Source organism: Sus scrofa, chromosome 4 (assembly GCF_054392235.1).
Source record: "Sus scrofa isolate SSC_HxYL_T2T_F1_AM1 chromosome 4, Sscrofa_HxYL_maternal_Yorkshire_Landrace_v2.0, whole genome shotgun sequence".
NCBI lineage: Eukaryota > Metazoa > Chordata > Mammalia > Artiodactyla > Suidae > Sus > Sus scrofa.
The window spans coordinates 135,654,611-135,669,983 of record NC_139386.1 but is presented as its reverse complement, the minus strand read 5'-3'; the positions used below and the strand labels follow the sequence as shown (position 1 = coordinate 135,669,983).

General features: G+C 45.0%; 1 protein-coding gene and 1 long non-coding RNA gene across 39 annotated transcripts in view; both read right to left on the bottom strand.

The window, feature by feature from the left end:
- Window positions 1–15,373, bottom strand: part of COL24A1 (collagen type XXIV alpha 1 chain) — a 330,869-nt gene that overhangs the window by 87,886 nt on the left and 227,610 nt on the right. The window lies entirely within an intron of this gene.
- LOC146404296 (uncharacterized) lies at window positions 3,206–8,116 on the bottom strand. Its single transcript, XR_014844971.1, has 2 exons — window positions 4,834–8,116; window positions 3,206–4,790 (listed from the first exon to the last, which is right to left on the bottom strand). It is a non-coding gene; the product is annotated as an uncharacterized LOC146404296 (long non-coding RNA).

Genomic DNA, 15,373 nt, shown 5'->3' with positions numbered 1-15,373 from the left:
CGGAGCCATCTCTTCCTCCTAGTGCCTGTCCTACCAAGACGGCACTCGAGCCCTGCTCCTGTTCCCTTCTCTTGCACGAGCTGTGTCTCTGTTCCTGCCGTCGGAGGCCAGCTCCTCGCTGTACCCACCTGCAGCCTAAGTCCTCCCTTCTGAAAGCACCCCATTTTCACTGCACTGTCGATTTTCCTCTCTTGACCAGACCATTTTAATAGCATCGAATATGCTGCACATCACTCATTAAAAGCCCCCCTGACCTCGTGTCCCTCCCTCCCTTTCTTCTCTATTCATCCATTCAATTTCTCCTCTTTCTCTAGCTCCATTTTCTGCCCCTGCTCACAGTAAAACATCTTGAAAGACTTACTTATGCTCATTGTCACTATTTCTCACTCTCACTCTCTCTTCATTTGTCCTTTTGTTCTTACCATATCTCTGAAATCGCTTTTTTTCAGGTCACCAACCGACCGCCATATAGACAAGTCTGGTGGTTGGTTATCTGACTCATCTTATCTGAAGCTTCTTTTTCATCCTTGAAACGTTTTTAAACTTTGTTTCCATGGGCAGCAGGCCTCCCGGATTCCCCACTCCCTCTCCTCACACGCTGGCTTCTTCTCTGCCCACCCACGTGGTGCTGGAGTGCCCTCTTCTCCTTCTTCTTTTTAGGTGCCCTCATCTTGTCCCTGTGGCTTTAAATACTGTCTGCATTCTACCCGCTCCTGAAATTCGGTCTGCTGTCCTGACCCGCCACTGCCTCCTGATCTACCCTCGACGGCTTTTCCTGAATTCCTCAGGGCGTCTTAAACGTTACGTGTCCCAGCTGAACTCCTGCATTTCCTCCTCGAACCCTCAGGCTGTTTCTCTCTTAGTCTCCACACCTCCACTGTAACAGGCAATATTTTGAAAATTATTAGAATCTTTTCTATTTTGCCCTTCTGGGTCCATGGACTTTTACCTCATTTAGCCGGAGGGGTTGGTATGTCCACAGGTTGAATATACTAAAAGATGATTTTTCTACTTTCTTTGTTTCCAACTTGAACATTTCACAAGCTGAGCCCTGGGCACCCAGCACACAAGAGCGTCTTGGGTTGTAGTGAAAACACCCTTTGCATTGATCCCCGCGGAACTCTAAGGATTTCCCTGGATGGCAGAAGGATGAGAATAGATGACACAGGGCCGGAAAGAGAAAGCCTAGACTTTTCCATTGGCCTCAGGAGAAAGTGGGACAGCGGAGAGGGAGGCAGACCGAGGTGTTCAGATCTCTTTCTGAGTTTCCGCGTTTTCAAAGAGACCTTGTTTCGTACTCCTCACACGGAATCAGGAAAGGCGTCTTTTCTGCAGATGTCGCACAGCCTACGGCCCCGTCGATTTGGCCGCTCGGCAGAGTCAAACCGGGGAAGACGGTGTTGCTAAATCCCCGACTCTTCTAGGACGCGGATGGGAACCTGCACACGAGTGTCAGCGTCGGTGGCCGTTACGTGGGAAGCCGTGGCTCTGCAGCAAAGGGCACGAGTGGGAACCACAGCCGACCTCAGAGGGACCCAAGGATTAGCAGCCACTGATACGCTCGTTCAGCGGGGGAAGCTCCCCCCATCAGCAGCTGGAGACGCCACCATCAGAAGCCGGGAGGGTGGGCAGCAGCCCCGGCCTGGCACTGATTGGGCCCCCGTCAGTGTGGACGCCCTGCCTCTGGCTCCAGGCCCCCTCATCCGCCACCCCAGGAGACAGACTCGGTTCTCGGCAGGAGAAGAGGCGGGTGGAGGATTTAGAATTTGAGAGACCAAGCATCCTGAGAGTCTGAGCATTGTCTAGAGAGACAACTAATGATACGAATGGATTAAGCTTTTGACTGAATTGGGTATAAAAATTTTCTGTCTCCCCCAGCTCCCAACCGCTCCTCAGCTAGTCAGTAAGTTAGGGCTTGTGAGAAAACCAGATAAACCAGGAACAAAGAAATTACATACCTGCACACACCTAAGTACCAAAAGTCTGTAACTCTATGACACACTCAATGGCATGATCAACCATTCAGTTGCTCCAGCTAAAAACCAGGATTTATTCTTTATTATATGTTCTCTCTTTCTCAATACTCAAACCATGAGCAAATCCAGTCAACTACAGCTTCAAAACACGTCTTGAAGGTGAGCAGTATTTACTATTATCTATTGTTCCCTTGTGTTCCCAACTGCTCTATCGCTTTTTCATCTGCGTGACTGCACAGCCTCCTAAATGCTTTGGTCCACTCTCACTCAGAGCCCGTTTCTGCAAAACAAACCAAATCATCACCGCCAATGCTCATCAGACATCTTTCCCAGTGCAAAAGCTGCCAAGCAGCTGCCCCTGCCATCAGCGGCATCGTCAAACCTCTTGTCAGGGGATCGTCCCACCCCATCCGCCTCCCCTGTTTCCTTGACATCATGTTTGCAGTTACTTAAGAGACTCCTGCCTCAGCCACTTGCCCCCCCCCCCCACGGGGGATTTAAGAACTGCCCTTTCTATCCCAGGGCCCTTGCATTAGGCGCTCTCTTGACCTAGGAAGTCGTTTTTCCTTCTTTTCAGATTTTCATATGCCTGACAGTTTTTCATCCTAGGCATCTGCTTAATGTCACCTCCGGCAGTGCTCCTGGGGCCATCCCAATGAAAGCAGCCCCTTTACCAGGGCACCTGTACCCATGACCACGTCTCCGCTTCTTCACAGCATTCCGTGCTATCAGAAGGCGCCACTCTCGTTCACACGGCTCTTGCACACGGCACTGTAAGCTCCATGACAGCAGAGACCTTGTCTGTTTTGTTCATGGTTGTAACACGAGTGCCCAGAACTGTGACTGGCATAAAACTCATGCTTAATATTTAATAAATGAATAATAGAACGCATGCTCAGAGTGGAAAATGCTTAGACAGTAGCCAGTCCCCTTGGTATTTATTATAAATAAAGAATGCCTTAAAGAACACCTGCTGTCTGCCGGAAGTAAAACCAAAGTTTGTGAATAAAAGGCGAAGGGTAGTGAGAGGTTTTTATACTACGTTTTAGCTTCTAGGAAATGGATGTACCAGGAACATTTTCACAGTAAACTTCTGCACATTTGAAAAGCTCGTTATGTGTGAGAAAGGGGTGGCCTGTGTACTATACTGCACTTTTTCCCCCTACCATTATAATCAGAAAGATCTCCCCTGGTCCTTTTGTTCACATTTATTTTCTCTTTAAAGACAGTTTGTTTTTCTTCTTGGGTAGTAGTAATGGTAAAATTCCACTGATATTAGGCTGGTTTGTTTTACTGCTTGTTCCGAAATGCACAAGTAATGTTTTGCTCCAAAACATTGACTTTGACAAGTTAACATGACCCACTGCAACCCGTTTGTGTATTTAGAGGCTTGCAGGGCAGACTGGAAAAAAAGCAACAGTTTCTACCATGTGCCTGTTTTAATAGAGTTCTTCAATGATTACAGAAATAGGAAAGCTTTTAAATAAATGTTGTGTTAACGGAGAACAGCTGGCTTGATGTTCAGCCCGCTTATGACACAGAGGAAGTAGCTGAGAGTCCCTATTGATTACTTTAAACTTTGTCAGAGTAGCTGTATTGTCTCAGAATTAACACATCACATCTGTTTTTTAAACACAATTTTACTGAGACGTCATGGATGAATCTGTTTGAAGCGTACAATTCCCACAGCTGTCCACCACCACCACAATCAGCTTTAGAAGCAGTTTTAATCCCCCCAAAGAAGCCCAAGATCACGAAGACTTACTCCTGCATCATCTTCTAAGAGACAGCTACAGCTTTAGCTCCTACATTTAGGTCTACGACCCGGTGTGTATGGATTTTTGTGCATAGCACGGGGAAGGATCCAACTTAATTTTTTGCATGTGAATGTCCGATAGTTCTAGCCCCATTTGCTGCAAAGACCACACTCTACCTCATAAACAGACTAGGTACATCACATGCTTTGTAAGTCACATTTATGTTGTCAATTTCTTTTTCCTGGAATTTATTTTATCCTTCGAGATAGCCAGTCATGCCAGACATTGTTAAACAAAGTCTGGAAATTACAGAGAGGATTCCGTCAGAGACGATGTTTGCTTCTGCTTGAAACCTTTCAACAGGTTTCATAAGAGGTTCTTCATGATCTGCTTCCTACCTGTTCCTCAAGCTCATCTCAAATGACCTGTCGCTATTCCCTATGCAGCCACGGCCTCCTTTCCGCTTCCGGAAAGTACCTAGATGGTTCTCCTCTCCGGGTCTTGGTCGTGGCTATTCCGTCTGTCTTGAAGGCTCTTCCAACGTTCTTCACATGACTGGTTCCTTTTCATCCTTCCCTGGTTCCTCCATGACTGAGGACCAGCTCAGTCCTCCCCTGTCTAGAGAAGCCTTTCCTCGCTGCCCCAGGTGCAAACAGCTTCCCTACCCTTAACTAGTTGCCCGGCCTTCCTGTGACCAGCTGTTCTTTATCACCGGCCCCTGTACTTTCATCACCGCGTTTGTCCCAGCCTCACACCCCGCGGTGATCCTGTCTCCCGTCCGTTTTCTCCAAGCTATTATAAAATTTGAGACCAGGAACCCTGATTATCTTGTTCCCCCTGTGACCCCAGTGCTCGGCAGAGTTCATGGCTCAGAGACTCACAAACTTCCCTGAATTAGTGAACGGACAAATATATTTTATATAGTCTCAGTCTGCAGACTAACTAAAAATTTAGAAACATCCAAACTAATGCTTTTTTAAAGCTCTATAACCTTTCTTCTCAAAAAATCTGATAGAGAAGCTAAAGTGTTTGTTGACTAGATAAGCTCATGTGTTGACTATACATACTCATGTGCTAAGTAAATATGCTCATGTGTAGACTAGATACGCAAAGGGTGTTTTCTGGCTCAAGTAGGACTAGAAGGAACACAGTCCCACCCACCCAGCATCCTCCTCACGCAATCACCTTGGGGTCCTGCCGAGCTCCAAACCCTTGCCTCTGTGCCCCGTGTAAACTGGGAGGCCAAAGAATGACTCACCCAACAACGCACAGCTCTTTAGAATGTTTAGTGCTCTTTAGAGCGGAGGTTTGGACGCCTTCTATTTTGTGTTGCTTTACAAAACAATAGTTCAGAACAAACAAGCCTAAAGCCAGAGGCATAAGAAGCATTGAGATAATCCTTAGATTATCTTTAGATAAAACTTTACTCCTTACTGCCACTGATCTCGACGTTCAAAAATGATTGTTTCCCAGGGTTTCCTAGGAAAGTTTCTCAGAAACGAAAGTCATGTGTGTCCCTCATTCTTTTCTCATTATTGATATTCCTCTCATCTTTTGACTAAACTTTTACAATTTTATTGAAAACGCCTCTTGGAAAAGGGTGCATTATTTTGTTTCATCTTCTCTTAAGGTATCCACCTCTAGTGAATATCATACCACACTCAACAGAAAACTGACCCTTCGGTCAGTCCAACCGAGCTTTGTCCTCCCTTTTCCCTCCCTGATGAATGACCTCAGTCTTTATTTATTCATTTATTTTAAGGCCACACCCACGGCATACAGAAGTTCCCAGGCTAGGGGCTGTGTGTGCGACCTACACCACAGCTCACGGCAATGTCATATCCTTAACCCACTGAGCGAGGCCAGGGATTGAACACGCATCCTCATGGTTCCTAGTCGGGTTTGTTAACCATGGAGCCACGAAGGGAACTCCATGGATCATTAAATTCTTTTGAAAAAAATCCCCCTTTTTTTTTTTGAGTTTATGAGCTAAAAGGCATTTAAAATTCCAAAGAGAACAACAAAACGATTAAAAAAGAAATACACATGTGCTGTTGCTATAAAAGGCACCAAAGACGTGCCCAACACAGGATTGTTCCCGGAAAATCATGAAGCAGACGAGATCTGTGTGTATCGCTTCTCCACATCTTGTTTTGAGCCCTCTTTTCACCTCCGCTCTGCCCATCACCACCTGTCATGCTCTCTCACCCCTGCCTCAGATTCCTGGCCACGCTGTTCTGCAGCATGGGCGGGCCTTTCGTTTTCTTTAGTTCTGTGCTCTCCTCCCCACCAACTTCAGGGTTCTTACTTAGGCAACTAGGTTAGTTGACTGAAAAAAATCCATGTAACCTTACTAATAACCGTTAATGACTTTCCTAGATAAAGTGAATTTGATAAAAATTCTTAGGAAGATAACCACACTCTTTTGGCACTTGTTACTTGGCTTCTCTTTGGGTCCAGTCCTGGGGAGTCCTCTAAAAACTGAAAACTACCAGGAACCAAGAAAGGCAACAATATAAGCCCAAGAGGTGAGGATGAGGGCGTGGCTCACAGCAACCTGCACTGAGAGCTTAGTGGACTACGTTCCTGCTAGTAACAGCACCTGAGCAGAGATCCCAGCCAGTGGTTCTGCCCACATGCGGAGCTTAGCTGCTGGCCCTGTCTGGCCAGGGAGCTTGGTTCCAGTTTTGCATGATGTGGGTCCCCAGCCAAGCGGTCATACCTGATGCTGAGCCTGTTATATGACCCCATCTGGGAAGGGAAGTACATCTGCAGCCCTGTTCAACAGCTACGCATAGACTCCCATCCTGTGACCAGAAAGTCTGGCCACAGAACTCAGGCAGCTGGGGAGTCCATACTACACCCTTGCTTAGGCAGGGAGCCAAGCTAGCTGCCTTCCCAACTGCTGAGCACAGCCTCTGGCCTCTCATGACCAGGGAACCTCACCAGTGACCCAGGGCATCCTGAGAGCTCAGTCTAAGGCACTTCCCGGCTGTGCAGCTCAGCTGACAGCCCTAGCCAGCATCAGACTTTTACCTACATCCCTGTCCACTTATTAAACATGGCCTGTAACCTCATTCAGGCAAGGCAATCCCACCCTATTATGAAACACTGTCTACGAGATGAGCTGGAGGCCCCACTGGACCAGAAAGCCTGGCAAGCTCCATGGAAGAGCACGGCCAGTGCCCTTACTGATCACAAAGCACAGTCTGCAACTCTACCCAAACCTGGGGCACAGCCGGCAGCTCCACTCAACTGTTAAGCCATGTTTGTGGCCCCATCTGAATATGGAGTTCAGTCAAGGCCAAATCCAGCTAGAGAGCATAACACGAGGAGGCCTTGTCCAATTGCAGAGTCGAACGACTGGTCCCGTCCTCCCAAGGAGCACAGCCTGAGACCATACCATACCCAAGGTTAGCTACAGAACCCGGTCTATAGCCCCATCCAACCGTGAAGCCCAGCCAGCATGCCTACCCAACCAGGGTGCTTATTTCGGTTGGCAGCTGGCCAACCAAACTGAGGAGCCCAGCCAGTGGCAACCCTCTCCTTGCCTCAGAACATAGGGAGGTACCTCATGAAACTGGAGATCCCAGCAGAAAGCTGGGCCTGCCCCAAATGCTCCAAGCTAACCCATCCAGCTTCCTAAGCAAAGCAGTCTGATGACGTTCTTTCCTTGCCTAAACAAACCCGTAAATTCTCGAAGAGGAGATCGCTTACTGAAACGTGCAAATACCAGCACAAGGATACCATGATCATAGATAATCAGATAAACATGACAACACCAAAGGAAACTAATAAGGCTTCAATAACTGACATTAAAGAAATGGAGGAGAAAGGACAAGATGGCAGAGGAGTAGGGGGACACGCTCGCCCTCTCCCACAAACACAACAAAAAAAGCACATCTACAGAATAAATGACTTGCACAGAACAGCAACCAATCGCTGGCAGAGGAACCTAAACTCCAATAACGGCAAGAAGTTTGTGACATTACTGGGCAGAACGGGAGAAAAGAGGAGAGTGAGAGAAGGTGAATCCGAGCGGGACGGGCGCTCCCGAAAGGGAACTGCGGAGGAGAAAGGGATCCCGCACCCTGGAAAGTCACCTACTGGGGGAAAGATCAAACGAACCGGAGGAATCTCCAGATGCAGAGAAGAGAATAGCAGTAAGTCGGAATACAGAAAAACCGATCAAGAACCCAACGGACCATCTGAACTACAGGCACAGTCACCAAAAATTGAGATGCCTGGGTGGGGGCTGGGCACCGAGACCTCGGCTCCAGAGGTTAGTCCCCGGGCTGGGGGGGGGGCGGGGCGGAGCGGAAACTGCTTGGGAGGTCTAGAAACCATTTGACGGGGCAGAGACTGCCTGGGAGACTAGAAAACAAAGCTGTCACAGAGGAAGAGAACAATACTCTAGGGGCGGGGAAGTGGAAAGCCGCATCAGAGGGAACCCGGGAGAAGAGCCTAGTCTGCGCCCCTGCTGGGGAGGAGAGAGAAGAAGGGGTGGGTCCCCATAGAATACCCCCCATGCTAGCTAGCTGAAAGCTGTGCTTCCCAGTGCATCCCCTCCCCCCACCCCCGCCACCCCCTATGCTCTCACCGAACCTGGGGCTGCCTGCCATCCAGGAGGCAGCAATTGCCTGAAGCCTACCACCACAGGGGCTCTCCCTGCACAGGCCTGCTTGCCCTTTGGAGGGGCTACACTTCTGCAGAGTAGCACCAAACACCACCAGCCCCCGAGAAAAGGCCTGTAGTCCAGAAAAGCTAGAACAAGCCTAGCCAGGCCGTAAATAGATTGGCCTAATTCTCGGACGGTTTTTCTGAGTCGGGCTGCCCCGGGGAGGAGCCTCTTGGATTTCCAGCGGCTCTGCTACCCGCCCAAGCCCCAAGGGGGTGCTGAGACCTAGTGGACCAGCTGCATAGGACGGCCAGCTCCAGGCAGGGCCCCCTGCAGCCCAGAAAAGCTGCAACAAGCCTGGCTGAGTCAGGAAAAGATCTCAGACGGTCCTTCTGAGTTGGGCTGCCCTGGGGAGGAGCCTCTTGGATTTCCAGCGGCCCTGCTACCCGCCCAAGCCCCCAGGGGGTGCTGAGACCTAGTGGACCAGCTGCATAGGACGGCCAGCTCCAGGCAGGGCCCCCTGCAGCCCAGAAAAGCTGCAACAAGCCTGGCTGAGTCGGGAAAAGATCTCAGACGGTCTTTCTGAGTCAGGCTGCTCTGGGGAGGAGCCTCTTGGGTTTCCAGGGGCCCTGCTACCCGCCAAAGCCCCCAGGGGGTGCTGAGACCTAGTGGATCAGCTGCATAGGACGGCCAGCTCCAGCCCCTGCAGCCCAGAAAAGCTGCAACAAGCCTGGCTGAGTCGGGAAAAGATCTCAGACGGTCTTTCTGAGTCGGACTGCCCTGGGGAGGAGCCTCTTGGGTTTCCAGTGGCCCTGCTACCCGCCCAAGCCCCCAGGGGGTGCCCCACTCCTGTGGAATAGCTGCTTAGCACCACCAGCCCCCTGGAAGAGCCCCTGCAGCCCAGAAAAGCTGCAACAAGCTTGGCCAGACTGTGAAAAGATCCGCCTACATTCTCAGGCTGTCCTTCTGAGTTGGGCTGCCCTAGGGAAGAGCCTCTTAGGTTCTCAGCAACCCAGATAGCTGCTCCAGCCCCCAGGGGGTGCTTCACTCCTGAGGAACAGCTGCCCAACACCGCCAACCCCCTGCAAGAACCCCACAGCCTAAAAACACCAGAGCAAGCTCTGCATGACCAAGTGAAATCTGCTACCATCGTGGTGTGGACCTCCCAGGCCTGTCTGCCCTCAGGAAGCCCTCCTTTGCTCCAAAGAAACACTGTTAGCCCCATCAACACTCCAGAAAAGCCACACTGCCTCAAAAAAGATTGACCAACAACGCCAGCCCTCAGGAAATATTCCAAGGCAGTGACAAGGCAAACACTGCCCGATAACGGAGAGTACAACTCCCTCAGGAGAAAGAAAACAACAAGCAAGATGAAGAAGCTGAGAAACCACCCCCAGTCAAACCAACAGGAGAACTCACCTAAAACAGTCAGCAATGAAACAGATCTCTGCAGTCAGACAGACCTGGAGTTCAAAAGAGAAACAGTGAAAATACTGAAGGAATTAAGAGAAGATATGAACAGTAATGCAGATACCCTCAGAAAGGAACTAGAAAATATAAGGAGGAGCCAAGAAAAACTAGAACATTCACTTGCAGAGATGCAAACTGAACTAAGGGCAGTAAAAACCAGAATGAATAATGCAGAAGAATGAATCAGTGATATGGAAGATAGAATAATGGAAACCACTCAATCCGGTCAACAGACAGAAAACCGAATCAAAAAACTGGAAAGCAATATAAGAGACCTATGGGATAATATAAAGCGGGCCAATCCACGCATAATAGGAATTCCAGAAGGAGTAGAAAAAGATAAGGGAATGGAAAATATATTTGAGGAAATGATCACTGGAAACTTCCCAAATCTAAAGGATACTGGGTTCAAGATACAAGAAGCACAGAGGGCCCCAAACAAACTGAACCCAAACAGACCCACACCAAGACATATCATAATAAAAATGGCAAAAGTTAGTGATAAAGAGAGGATCCTAAAGGCAGCAAGAGAAAAACAGAATGTTACCTACAAGGGAACCCCCATAAGAATATCAGCTGATTTCTCTACAGAAACACTACAGGCCAGGAGGGAATGGCAAGAGATATTTAAAGTGCTAAAAGGAGAAAATATGCAACCTAGAATACTCTATCCAGCAAGAATATCATTTAAAATAGAAGGGGAAATAAAAATTTTTTCCAACAAACAAAAACTTAAAGAATAGCAACACAAAACCCAGGTTAAAGGAAATATTGAAAGGGCTTCTCTAAACCAAAAAGAAAGGAAGGAAAGGGAAGAAAAAAGAAAAGAAAAAAAAAAGAAAGAAGAAGAGGAAGAACTAGGACTGAGGAAACAGCAATCAGAGAGCAGTCACTCAAATAAGCCAGCATACAGATTTAATCATGAACATGCTTCAAACAAAATAAAATTAAAAAGAAAAAAATAAAAAAGAGTCATCAAAACCATAAAATGTGGGCAGGGGATGTTAGGAGGTAAATAACCCTTTTTATTTATATGTATGTCTCTCTTCTTAATTTTAATATAGTAAAGAAGTGTTTGAACTTACAGGACCATCAGGCTAAACCACACAATTATGGGAAGGGGTTAGCATACTTAAAAAATAGGGCAACCACAAGCCAAAACGAAATATTGCATTTGCAAAAAATGAAAAAAAAAATACACTCAAGCAGATAATAACAGGAGACCATCCAACCAAAAAAAAAAAAAAAGGAAGAATGGAGAACCATAGAATCAACTGGAACACGAGGTTCAAATGGCAATAAATAATCATCTATCAATTATCACCTTAAATGTCAATGGACTGAATGCCCCAATCAAAAGACACAGAGTGGCTGAGTGGATAAAAAGGCAAAAACCTTTAATATGCTGCCTACAAGAAACTCACCTTAGGACAAAAGATACATATAGATTGAAAGTGAAAGGGTGGGGAAAAATATTTCACGCCAATAGACATGACAGAAAAGCAGGAGTCGCAATGCTCATATCAGACAAAATAGACTTTAAAACAAAAGACATAAAGAAAGACAAAGAAGGACACTACTTAATGATTAAGGGATCCATCCAAGGAGAGGATGTTACTATTGTCAACATATATGCCCCAAATATAGGAGCACCCAGATACATACAACAAATATTAACAGACATAAAGGGAGATATTGATGAGAATACAATCATAGTAGGAGACCTTAATACCCCCTCACATCAATGGACAGATCCTCTAGACAGAAAACCACTAAAGCAACAGAGATCCTAAAGGAAACAATAGAAAAGTTAGACTTAATTGATATCTTCAGGACACTACATCCAAAAAAATCAGAATACACATTCTTCTCAAATGCTCATGGAACATTCTCAAGAATCGACCACATATTGGGACTCAAAGCTAATCTCAATAAATTTAGGAGCATAGAAATTATCTCAAGTATCTTCTCTGACCACAATGCCATGAAATTAGAAACCAACCATGGGAAAAGGAAAGAGAAAAAACCTACTACATGGAGACTAAACAACATGCTACTAAAAACCCAATGGGTCAATGAGGAAATCAAAAAGGAAATTAAAAACTACCTTGAAACAAATGATAATGAAGACACAACCTCTCAAAATCTATGGGATGCTGCGAAAGCAGTGCTCAGAGGGAAATTCATAGCAATACAGGCCTTTCTCAAAAAAGAAGAAAGATCCCAAATTGACAACTTAACCCTCCACCTAAACGAATTAGAAAAAGAAGAACAAAAAAGTCCTAAAGTCAGCAGAAGGAAGGAAATTATAAAGATCAAAGAAGAAATCAATAAAAGAGACTCAAAAAACAATAGAGAAAATTAATAAAACCAAGAGCTGGTTCTTTGAAAAGGTGAACAAAATTGACAAACCCCTGGCTGGACTCACTAAAAAGAGGAGAGAAAGAACCCAAACAACCAAAATTATAAATGAAAAAGGAGAAATCACAACGGATACAGCAGAAATACAGAAAACCATAAGAGAATACTATGAACAACTGTATGGCAACAAGTTTGACAATCTGGAAGAAATGGACAATTTTCTAGAATCTTACAGCTTGCCAAAACTGAATCAAGCAGAAACAGACCAACTGAACAGACCGATCACTAGAAATGAAATTGAAGAGGTCATAAAACCACTCCCTACAAATAAAAGTCCAGCACCAGATGGCTTCACAGGTGAATTTTATCAAACATATAAAGAGGAATTGGTGCCCATCCTCCTTAAACTCTTTCAAAAGGTTGAAGAAGAAGGAATACTCCCAAAGACATTCTATGATGCCACCATCACCCTCATTCCAAAACCAGACAGAGATACCACCAAAAAAGAAAACTATCGGCCAATATCATTGATGAATATAGATGCAAAAATTCTCAACAAAATCTTAGCCAACCGAATCCAACAACATACCAAAAAAATTACACACCATGACCAGGTTGGGTTCATCCCAGGTTCACAAGGATGGTTCAACATACGCAAATCAATCAACATCATACACCACATTAACAAAAGAAAAGTCAAAAATCATATGATCATCTCAATAGACGCAGAAAAAGCATTTGACAAAGTCCAACATCCATTCATGATCAAGACCCTCGCCAAAGTGGGTATAGAGGGAACATTCCTGAGTATAATCAAAGCCATTTATGATAAACCCACAGCAAATATAATACTCAATGGGGAAAAACTGAAAGCCTTCTCACTCAAATCTGGAACAAGACAGGGATGCCCACTCTCACCACTGCTCTTCAACATAGTTTTGGAAGTCCTAGCCACAGCAATTAGACAAACAAAAGAAATAAAAGGCATCCATATAGGAAGAGAAGAGATCAAACTGTCACTGTATGCAGATGACATGATACTATACATAGAAAACCCTAAGGACTCAACCCCAAAACTCCTTGAACTGATTAATAAATTCAGCAAAGTAGCAGGATATAAGATTAACATTCAGAAGTCAGTTGCATTTCTGTATACCTGCAATGAACTATTAGAAAAGGAATACAAAAATACGATACCTTTTAAAATTGCACCTCACAAAATCAAATACCTCGGAATACACCTGACCAAGGAGGTAAAGGACCTATATGCCGAGAACTATAAAACTTTAATCAAAGAAATCAAAGAAGATGTAAAGAAATGGAAAGATAGTCCATGTTCCTGGATTGGGAAAATCAATATTGTAAAAATGGCCATACTACCCAAAGCAATCTACAGATTCAATGCAATCCCTATCAAATCACCCATGACGTTTTTCACAGAACTACAACAAACAATCCAAACATTTATATGGAACAACAAAAGACCCAGAATCGCCAGAGCAATCCTGAGAAACAAAAACCAAGCAGGAGGCATAACTCTCCCAGACGTCAAGAAATACTACAAAGCCACAGTCGTCAAAACAGTGTGGTACTGGTATCAAAATAGACAGACAGTCCAATGGAACAGAATAGAGAATCCGGAAATAAACCCTGACACCTATGGTCAATTAATCTTTGACAAGGGAGGCAAGAACATAAAATGTGAAAAAGAAAGTCTATTCAGCAAGCATTGCTGGGAAACCTGGACAGCTGCATGCAAAGCAATGAAACTAGAACACACCCTCACACCATGCACAAAAATAAACTCCAAATGGCTGAAAGACTTAAATATAAGACAGGACACCACCAAACTCCTAGAAGAAAACACAGGCAAAACACTCTCTGACATCAACATCATGAATATTTTCTCAGGGCAGTCTCCCAAAGCAATAGAAATTAGAGCAAAAATAAACCCATGTGACCTCATCAAACCGAAAAGCTTTTGCACAGCAAAGGAAACCAAAAAGAAAACAAAAAGACAACTTACAGAATGGGAGAAAATAGTTTCAAATGATGCAACTGACAAGGGCTTAATCTCTAGAATATACAAGCAACTTATACAACCCAACAGCAAAAAAACCAATCAATCAATGGAAAAATGGGCAAAAGACCTGAATAGACTGTTCTCCAAGAAAGAAATACAGATGGCCAGCAAACACATGAAAAAATGCTCAACATCGCTGACTATAAGAGAAATGCAAATCAAAACTACCATGAGATACCACCTCACACCAGTCAGAATGGCCATCATTAATAAATCCACAAATAACAAGTGCTGGAGGGGCTGTGGAGAAAAGGGAACCCTCCTGCACTGCTGGTGGGAATGTCAACTGGTACAGCCACTATGGAGAACAGTTTGGAGATACCTTAGAAATCTATACATAGAACTTCCATATGACCCCACAATCCCACTCTTGGGCATCTATCCGGACAAAGCTCTACTTAAAAGAGACACATGCACCCGCATGTTCATTGCAGCACTATTCACAATAGCCAGGACATGGAAACAACCCAAATGTCCATCGGCAGATGATTGGATTCGGAAGAAGTGGTGTATATACACAATGGAATACTACTCAGCCATAAAAAAGAATGACATAATGCCATTTGCAGCAACATGGATGGAGCCAGAGAATCTCATACTGAGTGACATGAGCCAGAAAGACAAAGACAAATACCATATGATATCTCTTATAACTGGAATCTAATATCCAGCACAAATGAACATCTCCTCAGAAAAGAAAATCATGGACTTGGAGAAGAGACTTGTGGTTGCCTGATGGGAGGGGGAGGGAGTGGGAAGGATCGGGAGCTTGGCTTATCAGACACAACTTAGAATAGATTTACAAGGAGATCCTGCTGAGTAGCATTGAGAACTTTGTCTAGATACTCATGATGCAACAGAAGAAAGGGTGGGGGAAAAACTGTAATTGTAATGTATACATGTAAGGATAACCTGACCCCCTTGCTGTACAGTGGGAAAATAAAAAAAAATATTAAAAAAAAAAGAAATGGAAATCTATGAACTGTTTTAACAAAAAATCCAGATTAATCCTCTTAAAGAAATTAAATGAATTTCAAGAATACACTGAAAACCAAATGAAATTAGCAAAACAATATATGAATAAGATGAGACGTTCAACCAGGTAAGA